The sequence below is a fragment of the Crocodylus siamensis genome, chromosome 6 (genome assembly GCF_052110815.1).
Source record: "Crocodylus siamensis isolate JL-2025a chromosome 6, ASM5211081v1, whole genome shotgun sequence".
NCBI classification, from domain to species: Eukaryota; Metazoa; Chordata; order Crocodylia; family Crocodylidae; genus Crocodylus; species Crocodylus siamensis.
In genome coordinates, this window is record NC_143400.1 from 7,760,183 (window position 1) to 7,769,197 (window position 9,015).

Sequence of the window (9,015 nt, forward strand, 5' to 3'; positions counted from 1 at the left end):
CCGTATATGTGTAACCATGCGACTACACTAGCAAGCTGCTTCTAGGGTAGAAAAGTCAGCTGGCCGAATATAGCAGAACACTTCACTCGCCATTGTTCACTGGCAAAACTACTCACAATACAGAGAAAGGACTTCCTGAATTGGAAAATATTTCCAGGGATCTGTCATACTTTTATGCTCAGTTTGTTGTCCAAAAAATCGACTTTTTCCACTGCAAGCTGTTTTTTCTTGCCAAAATCTGGGCTTTAGGTACGTGCCATTTGTGCTGCCGATGTAGATGAAGAAAATGTCGCAGGAAACCTTGCAAAATAATAGAAAATCTCTAGGTTATGAGCAAACTGTGCATGAAAAGTTTCATGTGGAAATTGTTGAGGGGCTGGATGGCCAAAGTGTTTTTTATTTCAGATTTCTTTAGTATTCACAGTTCACAGAGGTTTCCCAGGACGGATTTTTCTTGCCATGACTGCACAGGCAGCACCTATTTGCACAGATACCCCAGCTCTATTTCCTTTTGATTATTCGCTGTTAGTCTTTGGCTATTTGCTACTCCCCGTTTCGAAGGTTTTGGTGGCCTGATTCAGTAGCCAAGTCCAAAACAGTGCCAAGTGATTCACAGCCCAAATGAACTCAAAGGACGCAGAGGAGAGCGTTTGGTTGCCTGAATATAGTGCTTGCGGCAAAATATTTCAAAGGGCTTCCCAAGGAGGCCCTCCACTGATCCACAAGGAGGATCAGTGCCATCCTCTCAGTTCTATACATGGGGAAACTGAGGCACATAGAGGTAAGGTGACTTTTCCAAGGTCAGCCACCAGGCAAGTGGCAAAGAAATGAATAAAATCCCAGTCCTTTCCATTCTAGTCTTGCGTGCTAGCATCTGCAGCCTAGCAGAAGAGGGTTGAACCCATGTCTCCCACTTCTTAGCACAGCTTCCCTATACACAATTGACTTACAGCAATCCTACTGCCAGGGGATCTTTAACCTGGGATTTGTGGGCAGTCTGTGCCCTGTAAGGAAAGCAGAGTAAGCTGCTACACACAGCATGTTGCTTGCTCAGGGCCTGGGTTATGGACCATCGCTTCACCAGCAAAGTACCATACAGTCTCATACACAATGCACACTTTCCCCTAAAACAGCTACTGGAAATTGCAGTGAGCATCATATGTGGGAAATACGGTGAGAGCAGTTTCTGCCAGTTATGGGCAAAAGTGACAGGAAAGCCTGCAGGCAACTGGCAGGGAGTCACAACAATGAGCGGGCTCTGCTCCCCCACTGTTGCATCTAATTACTTACTATAAGGAAAGATCACTTTTGCTTCATCGTGGCATTGAGAAATGAGATGCATATTATATTCTGGGGCACGTTGTATGTGAGAACGTATGGTAATGGGTGCATTTCCCCCCACCCCCATCCAGAGGTCCCCCATCTTCTGCCAGTAGTGCTGGCCCTTCTGTTGTGTGTAACAAGGCTTCTGCTGCCCCCTGGCAGCCAACAGGAGGCCTGTTGGGCTAGGGACAGAAGTTGCACATAAACCGGTACAAGTGATTGGAAACCGGTTCAAATCCATAACACAACAGAAGTTCAGTGCGCATAAACCACTTTCAGAATGGCCAAAAGCAGTTTAAGAAAAACGGGGATGGATGTAGCATCAGACTTAACTGGTTTGGTTTAAATCAGTTTGTTGAACTTCTGTCCCAGATCCCCGTGGAGCTGAGCGCTCCTGCCTTCCCACGGCACACTTCATGCCCTTCCTGAGCAGTGGAGCAATGCAAAGTCAGAAAAACAGGTAGAAGCCACATAGGTATGCATGTGTTCTCAGCGGGACCCAGGCATGCATGCATTTTCGGGGGGACCCTATTTGGCATGACCAAAGCAGCTTAAGTAGCCGAAGCCCTCGTCCGTGGCAGATACAGGATTAGAACCGAATTATAACTCAGCACCAAAGCCTGGGAAAGCAACAGCCTGGTTTTCCTTGGGTTTCTAAGCCTCGGCCTTCGTCCAGTGCCGCCTCATCCTTCACGGAGCAATTCTTTCTGCCAGGCACTCTCATTTCCTCAGCCGCTTTGACTCGGGGTGACCTGTTGCCAATTTAATGGCCCATAATGGAGATAAAAATCAAACTATCTTAATGAGTTCCCTTCTCTGTTAAATATTCATTTCCAGGCGCGCTTGGCTCGCATTCTTCTCCCTATTGTTGCGTTGGCGGGTGGAACTAATCTCCTCCCATTGTAGCTTTTAGCTGACTGGGGTGAAAAATACCCTGGGCTTTTCCTCCCTGGGATGCCACCGGCCTCCTCAGATCCGAAACGTGCCCATGACAACAGCCCTGGGGATCGAGTGATGTAGCGAGGGCAGCCGCTGGGTTGCGCAGAGCCTCGGATGCCACCAAGCCCGCAGCAGCCATGGTGTGTGGCCTGGTAGCCACGGGCTCACCTGGCTTTCGAGGCACCACGTTGTCAATAGCTCCAAATTCTGCCTTGTGGTGGAAATGTGGAGCCAAACGTTGAGGTGGTTACTCAAGGGAATTTGCCTAAGAGAGAAAAGGGGCAGCCTCTCAGTTGACGGACAGACCCAGGTGGCCAAGCTGAGGTTCAAATCCTTGCTCTACAGCTGGTTTTCTGTAGAAACATGGTCAAGTCGTGAGTGCATGCGCTGAAGGGCTCCAGGCAGGCCTGGTAGAGACCTACATTTCATCACGACGGCGCCTGAATATCACGCTCCCGTTCTGGAGGACACCTCAGCTCACTGGCAATGTGTAGGGGATGCACACGGGTGCACATGCACCCCCTGAGTGTGGCAGTGCACCCCCCCCGCAAAAAGGCACTGGCGGTCGCCACTTGTCACCCTTTCCCTTCCCACCGACACTGTCTACAGGCGGTTAGCGATCACTGCTGGCCACTGCCAACACTACCAGTGGCATTTGCAGGTGGCCTCAGACCACTGGTTGGTGCTTGCCCCCCCCCGCCACCACCGACAGTGCCGTGGCTGCCTGTGGGAGCTCCCTGCTTGCCGCTGCCATGCTCCCACCGCCAACAGCGCTGCCACCGCCTGCGGGAGCTCACCATCCTCCCCCAGCCTCCGGGAGCACGTGGTGTTCATGCCTCGGCTTGACCAGTTTAAGCACTTAGGCTCCCTGTACAGAGTGATTCAGGTACCTAGAGACTCTGTATAAGCCTGGAGACATCTAGTCGTAGCCAACAGAAAACACTAAGCGCAGAGGAGCATCTGGACATCCATGCCTCACAGTGTCTGCCAGTCCTCTCTGCTCAGGTCTGCTTTACCGCTCCTCATCTCCCTACTGGGGGGTGGCGCGCAATGGGTCTCCGAGGGGGCAGTGCAGGTGCTGGCCCATCCGTTGGCTCAATGGCCGTGTAGTTTGAGGGCTGCCCCAGCGTGCGGGAAGTCTGGGCTCTTAGCCCAAAGGGAGTTAAACTCACTCCCATTTCCCAGGTGAGGGCTATAGCTAGTAGCACACGAGGTCACACTCCAGACCTCTTCTTCAAGAGACAGGGTCGTGGGGCAGCCAAGAAGCAAAGGGCCAGAAGGGGGACAAGCTAGAGGGTGCCTGATTCGGGATCCATCTCCCCTAGAAGGCCATGCTGCCAAACACCTCACTCAGGGCTCGGCATCCTACTCCCAGGCCTCAGCACCCAACTTCTATGGGCATAAGGCCTTTACTGGATCCAGCCCTGCTTGGCGCCTCAGTTTCCCTATCTGGGAAATGGGCATAAAAGAACAACAGCCCCACCCCCACCTCGCAAAGTGCATTGTGCAACTATATCATGAATTACAGTGATAAGGAGTCAGCAAGCCAATGCTTTAGATAAGCCGTGATGCCAGGGAGAGTTGCTTGTGCGATTAGATGGCAGCATCCAGCCAGAGGAACCGCTGACCCATAAGCATTTCCTGAGGTATTACCCTGAGAAGGACCACTAGAGGGCATCGAAACCCGGGTGGGTCCCCTACCATCTCCAGCCAAAAATCAACAGGACCCCATTAGCTTCAACAGGAGCAGGGCTTGATCCCGTGGGCTCACAGAAGTACGTGATAGCCCTGGTGTAAAAGGTAGCTGTTGTTACCGCTCCATTAAAACGGCAGGCTCAGAGATGCTGAACTTTGCTGCAGTCCTAGCTCCTAGGAGCTGCTAGGCCTCTAGCTATTTATTAAACTCCAGCCCCCTTTTATAACCCGGCTGCGGCACAAAATGGTCGCGCCACGGCAGCTCAGCTCCGCATTCTTCCTTTCTGTCCCAGCGAGGCCCTGAAAACCGTCACGGCCTGAGCGGTCCGGGAAAATCAGCCGGGTTGGCAGTGACTCACAGAAATGCATCGGAGAAGCCTTTCATTGCGGGCAAGAGCTATTTTAACAGCCGCTTTAAAAGCCACCCCGCATGAGCGAGTCTTATCCCCAGTGAACATAATGCAGCCTGTCCGGAGGGAGAATGTCTCCTCTTCCATTTTCTGGAGAAACTACTGGGGACCTGGCCTGTTCTAGAGCCAGCTGAACATTTTCCACCGATACCTGTGTTTTGATAAAACACCCAGCCATTTCCCCTAAAAAGAAAATTGAGTTTCATGTGGAGTTTGCAGAGGGGAACAAAGAGGGGAAACCATTTTAAAAAGCCCCAGAAGTGCTCATTTCGAAAACTGAAAATGTCTGAGAGTGGGCATGTACATGTGTCTGTGCGCACATCTGCACACTGTGGTCATTATGAGAAAGCAATGAATCTCATATTCTTGTCGGAGACCAAGAGCAAGCCATGAAACAGTCTAAATGTCATGGTATCACCACTGCCATCATTATTCTAGTAGCATCTAGTAATTTGTTAATGAATCACAGCCTAACGGCTTGTTGCTGTACAAACAAAGCAGCAGGGCAGTTCTGGCTCCCTTAATGAGATGACCACCTATAGCCGCAGATATTTATGCGCCTAAATCCCAATTGAAGCCAATGAAAGTGAGACATCTAAATCCCAGGGGCTCTAAATGTCCAGATTTGAATCTCCTCAATGCTTGCCTCTGGTAGCAGATTTGAGCAACCCATTCACAATCAGGGAAGGGAAAAAAACCACTTAGATTTTGAGCATTTGAAGCAAGGACATGTTGATCTACGTTTGCCCAGCACACGGCATCTCTGACACCTCGGTCCTGTGTGCGCCACCGGTACTAACATCCAAATAATCTCACCTTGCATTTTATCTTCAGTGGAAGAATAAAGCAAACAATATAGCATGTATTGCCATCCATTCCCCCCCACCATACACACAGGGCCAAAACCATGAATTTTGCAAATCCTTTCAGAGGGGAGATTTTTACAAGGAAAAAAAAAACACGCCATCATATATTCCAAAAATATATGAACCGAAAAAGAAGCATTTCAGAGGAATTTTTCCACCCCTTTTCAACAATTTTTCAACCAACTCCCAAAAGAGCTGGCAAAAAATAGGACGCCTGATTTCACCCCAAAATGAGCTTTTCATCTCTGTGACTCCAGTTCCTGCAGCCTTCTCAGGGGCAGAGGTGGACTGTGTCTTCTCTCTAAGCCAAAAGAAGCCTAAGACCTCCAAAGATTTGAACCAGGTCTCCAGCTCAGCAGAGCAAGCAATCCGGGGCTTTTGCGGCAGTGACAATTGAAATGAGTGAGATCTCGAAAAATTACGAGGGAGGTTTAAAATTCCTCGTTGCCACCGGCTGCAAAAATCCTCCCATCTCGGGAGGCAGAGAGCGGAAAAGCTGCCTGAAAACGAATCCCAAATGAAGTGACACTTTACGATCATATTTCACATGCGCACGGCCCCTGGCCTTCCAGGGCTCGTTGCAAATCACTTGCTGAGTGTCCCTGAAATGCAGCCACCTCTGGGGCAGAGCGTGGTGAGCTGACACATAACACAGCCTTGGAGGCAAAGGGGGGTTGGGAGTTTCATAGTTTCATAGTTCCTAATCTTCCAAGAAGTGCTGTGCTACCTTGAAGGCTCACAGAAAGCGGAGTGTGCATGCCCTCTGCAGAAAGGGGATGGCAGGGAGGAGCTGATGGAGGTTTGGAGATGCGGCACGACAGAGCTGGAGAGTCAAAGTAAGGTCTGGAAGAAATGGGTCCTCCAACAAAAGCGACAGCGGATGAACTGAGTTTTAAACCCTGACAGGGTTAATGATGCCTTGTGGATGGGTGTGCACGAGGCCCTTCCACAGTTGTGAGAACTGTAACGAGTGCATGGGTGCCTGTGGTGGGTTATGAAGGTAATGACTAGAACAGGGGTGGGCAAAATGTGGCGCACGGGCCAGATGCGGCCCGCCAGCCCATTCTATCCGGCCCATGGGGCCCCCCCCAAATTTAGAAAATTAGTATTTATTTGCCCCTGGCTGCCTGTCATGTGGCCCTCGATAGCTTGCCAAAACCAAGTACGCAGCCCTCTACCGGAAATAATTGCCCGCCCCTGGACTAGAAGGGGTGTGCGTGTGTGTGTGTGTGTACACACACACTTCCCTCATACTCCCCTTCTAGTCACTGATCATTGCCTTCTCAACATATATATATACACACACACAAATACATACACACACACACATATACATCTATATACATACATACATCTATATATATACATACACACACACACACACACATTTATTTTACAAACAAAACAAAAAAATTGCCTGGGAGGAAGTTCTCACACGCCTCCAAAGATACACGGGCAACCATAGGATCTGAGTCCCTGCAAATGGCCCACAGCAGCTGCAGATGGACAACACCATCCCAGACAAGGTTGATCTCTTTTATTAGAGCAACTAAATAGTTGGAAACATTCTTCTCTGCAAGCTTTCAGACACAAATGCCCTTCTTCATCTACCACCATCCTATACCCTCATCCAAGTGCACTGGGACAGCAGCACGTCCCAAAGTTCCCCTGATCCCTAGCAGCTCCCATCACATGCAAAATTACTCATTTAACCCTTGCTGTCCTCCCTGCACCCACTCCCAGCAGCCAGCAGGGGGCACTGGAGCCCTGGGGTGGGGGCTTGGAAAGGAACTCAGTGGTAGGCAGCCAAGCCTAATGGCTAGGTTGCTGAGTGAAGGCAGGGGCTGGGTCATGCCTTGGGAGTTAAATGACCGGGTCTGGAGGGAAATCCAGGGACCGAGTCCACAACGCAGTGCAGGGGCAGGGTCTGGAAAGCAGATGCAGAGTTACCAGCCATCCAGAAGACAGTCAGGGGCCAGGTCTGAATGGCTGGCTGGCCTGCAGTTGCTTCATAGCTGGAGCTAAATGGATAGAGGGCACTCCAACAGCTAATCAGTCAATTAATTAGCTAGGGCAGAGCTCATCAGCCAGCCTTAAGGTAGGTCCAGCTGCCTAGACAATCAGCCCAGGTCTATACTGCTGCTGTTGCTAACCCAGATCTGGCCAGCATGTGCTGTGGTCCCACCCACTGGGCACACAGACCCCGAGTCTCCTGCCATTTGCTCAGGATCTGTCTTCAAACCCAGCTCCCCGGAGCAAAGACAGTTCCCCCCAGCACTCCAGGGAAGAAGGGGCTGAGATGGGCTCGTGGGAGCCCTGTTCAGACTCGTGTCCTGCCCTTGAGAGGCTGCATAATGGGACAGAGACAGATAGGTAGATACCAGGGTTGTAGGGGGATGGACAGATGGGGGTGGGTGGCAGTGGGCGGCCGTCAAATGCTCCACGAAGGGGTGCACACACCAAACCTGCATCGCGGAGCAAGGAGGGGAGCCCTGCCCCCCGGCTGCACATGCTCAGCCTGCAGGTGCATCACTGCGGGGGTGTCCTGGCCCCCCAGACCCCTGGCAGCTGCTGCTCCCTTGCCAACAAGCTTATGTATTTTGATCAGGCAGGACAAGGGAGGTGGCGGGGGGGAACCGAACAGCCACCATTCACATGTCCGGAGGGACAGATTGGCCTGAAATGGGATTACCTACCGCCCGAGCAAATGACCTTGCCCAACCCCTTCTTTCCCTTTTATGCTCTCCCATTCTGCAGGGCTATTATACGATCCCACGGAGCACCGTGCTGCAGTGCAGAAAGCAGATGAAGAGCCCGGCGCAATTCCCCCACAACCGCCACTCCGTGAATTTAGGAGCCTCGGCCAGCTGCCAGCAAAACCCACCGTATCCCCCAGTGATCCTGTAACCAGTGGGGAATGGCAAAAAAGGCCGTTACAAGAATGCACTCCCATCCTAAATACCAGGGGATGACAGGGGAGGCAGCAGGGAGGTGAGAGAAAGAGAAGGGGATGTTATTTAGGGGATACGATTCTCCCAAAGGCCTTGGGGTGAAAATAAAATGACCTGCTTGAGACTTAATCCTGTTGATCAGTGTTGGCTGGGCTGTGGTTGACACAATTGTAGATACAGACGTACACACGCAGGTACGTACACACATGCACACAGACATACACACAGATACACGCAGGCACAGACATACACATGTGCATAGATATACACATGGAGATACCTGCACACAGACACACACACGTGCGCAAAGACATACACACAGACACTCACACACAATATAGACATACACACACAGACACAGGCACACACACACATGCACATAGTCATACATTCACAGACTCACGGATCCATGACATGGACATACACATACAGAAACATGCACACCGAAGCACACAGGCACAGACATACATGCACAGACATGCACATGAGCAAAGATATACACACACGGATACCTGCACAGACATATACACACATGCACATAGACATACAAACAGGCACATACACATGACATAGACATGTACACACACATGCACATAACCATACATACACAGACACCTGACATAGACACACACACTTGCACATAGCCATACATACAGACACACACAGACCTACAGGCACATGCACATGGACGCACGCACACAGACACACAGACATGCACACATAGATGCACAGGGACATGCATGCAGACACTGTGCACATGCAGAGCCAGTGCCCTGGCATCGAGGCAGGCAGGGAGGGCATGGGGCGGCGGGGCTGTTAGTTTGGCAGGTG

General features: G+C 51.0%; 1 long non-coding RNA gene across 1 annotated transcript in view; it reads left to right on the forward strand.

Moving 5' to 3' along the window:
• LOC149860846 (uncharacterized) overlaps positions 1 to 8,228 on the forward strand; it is a 69,008-nt gene extending 60,780 nt beyond the window's left edge. Inside the window, exon 3 of the long non-coding RNA XR_016443281.1 lies at positions 7,991 to 8,228. This is a non-coding gene — a long non-coding RNA (uncharacterized LOC149860846). The remainder of the gene's footprint in view (positions 1 to 7,990) is intronic.
• The last annotated feature ends 787 nt before the right edge of the window (positions 8,229 to 9,015 follow it).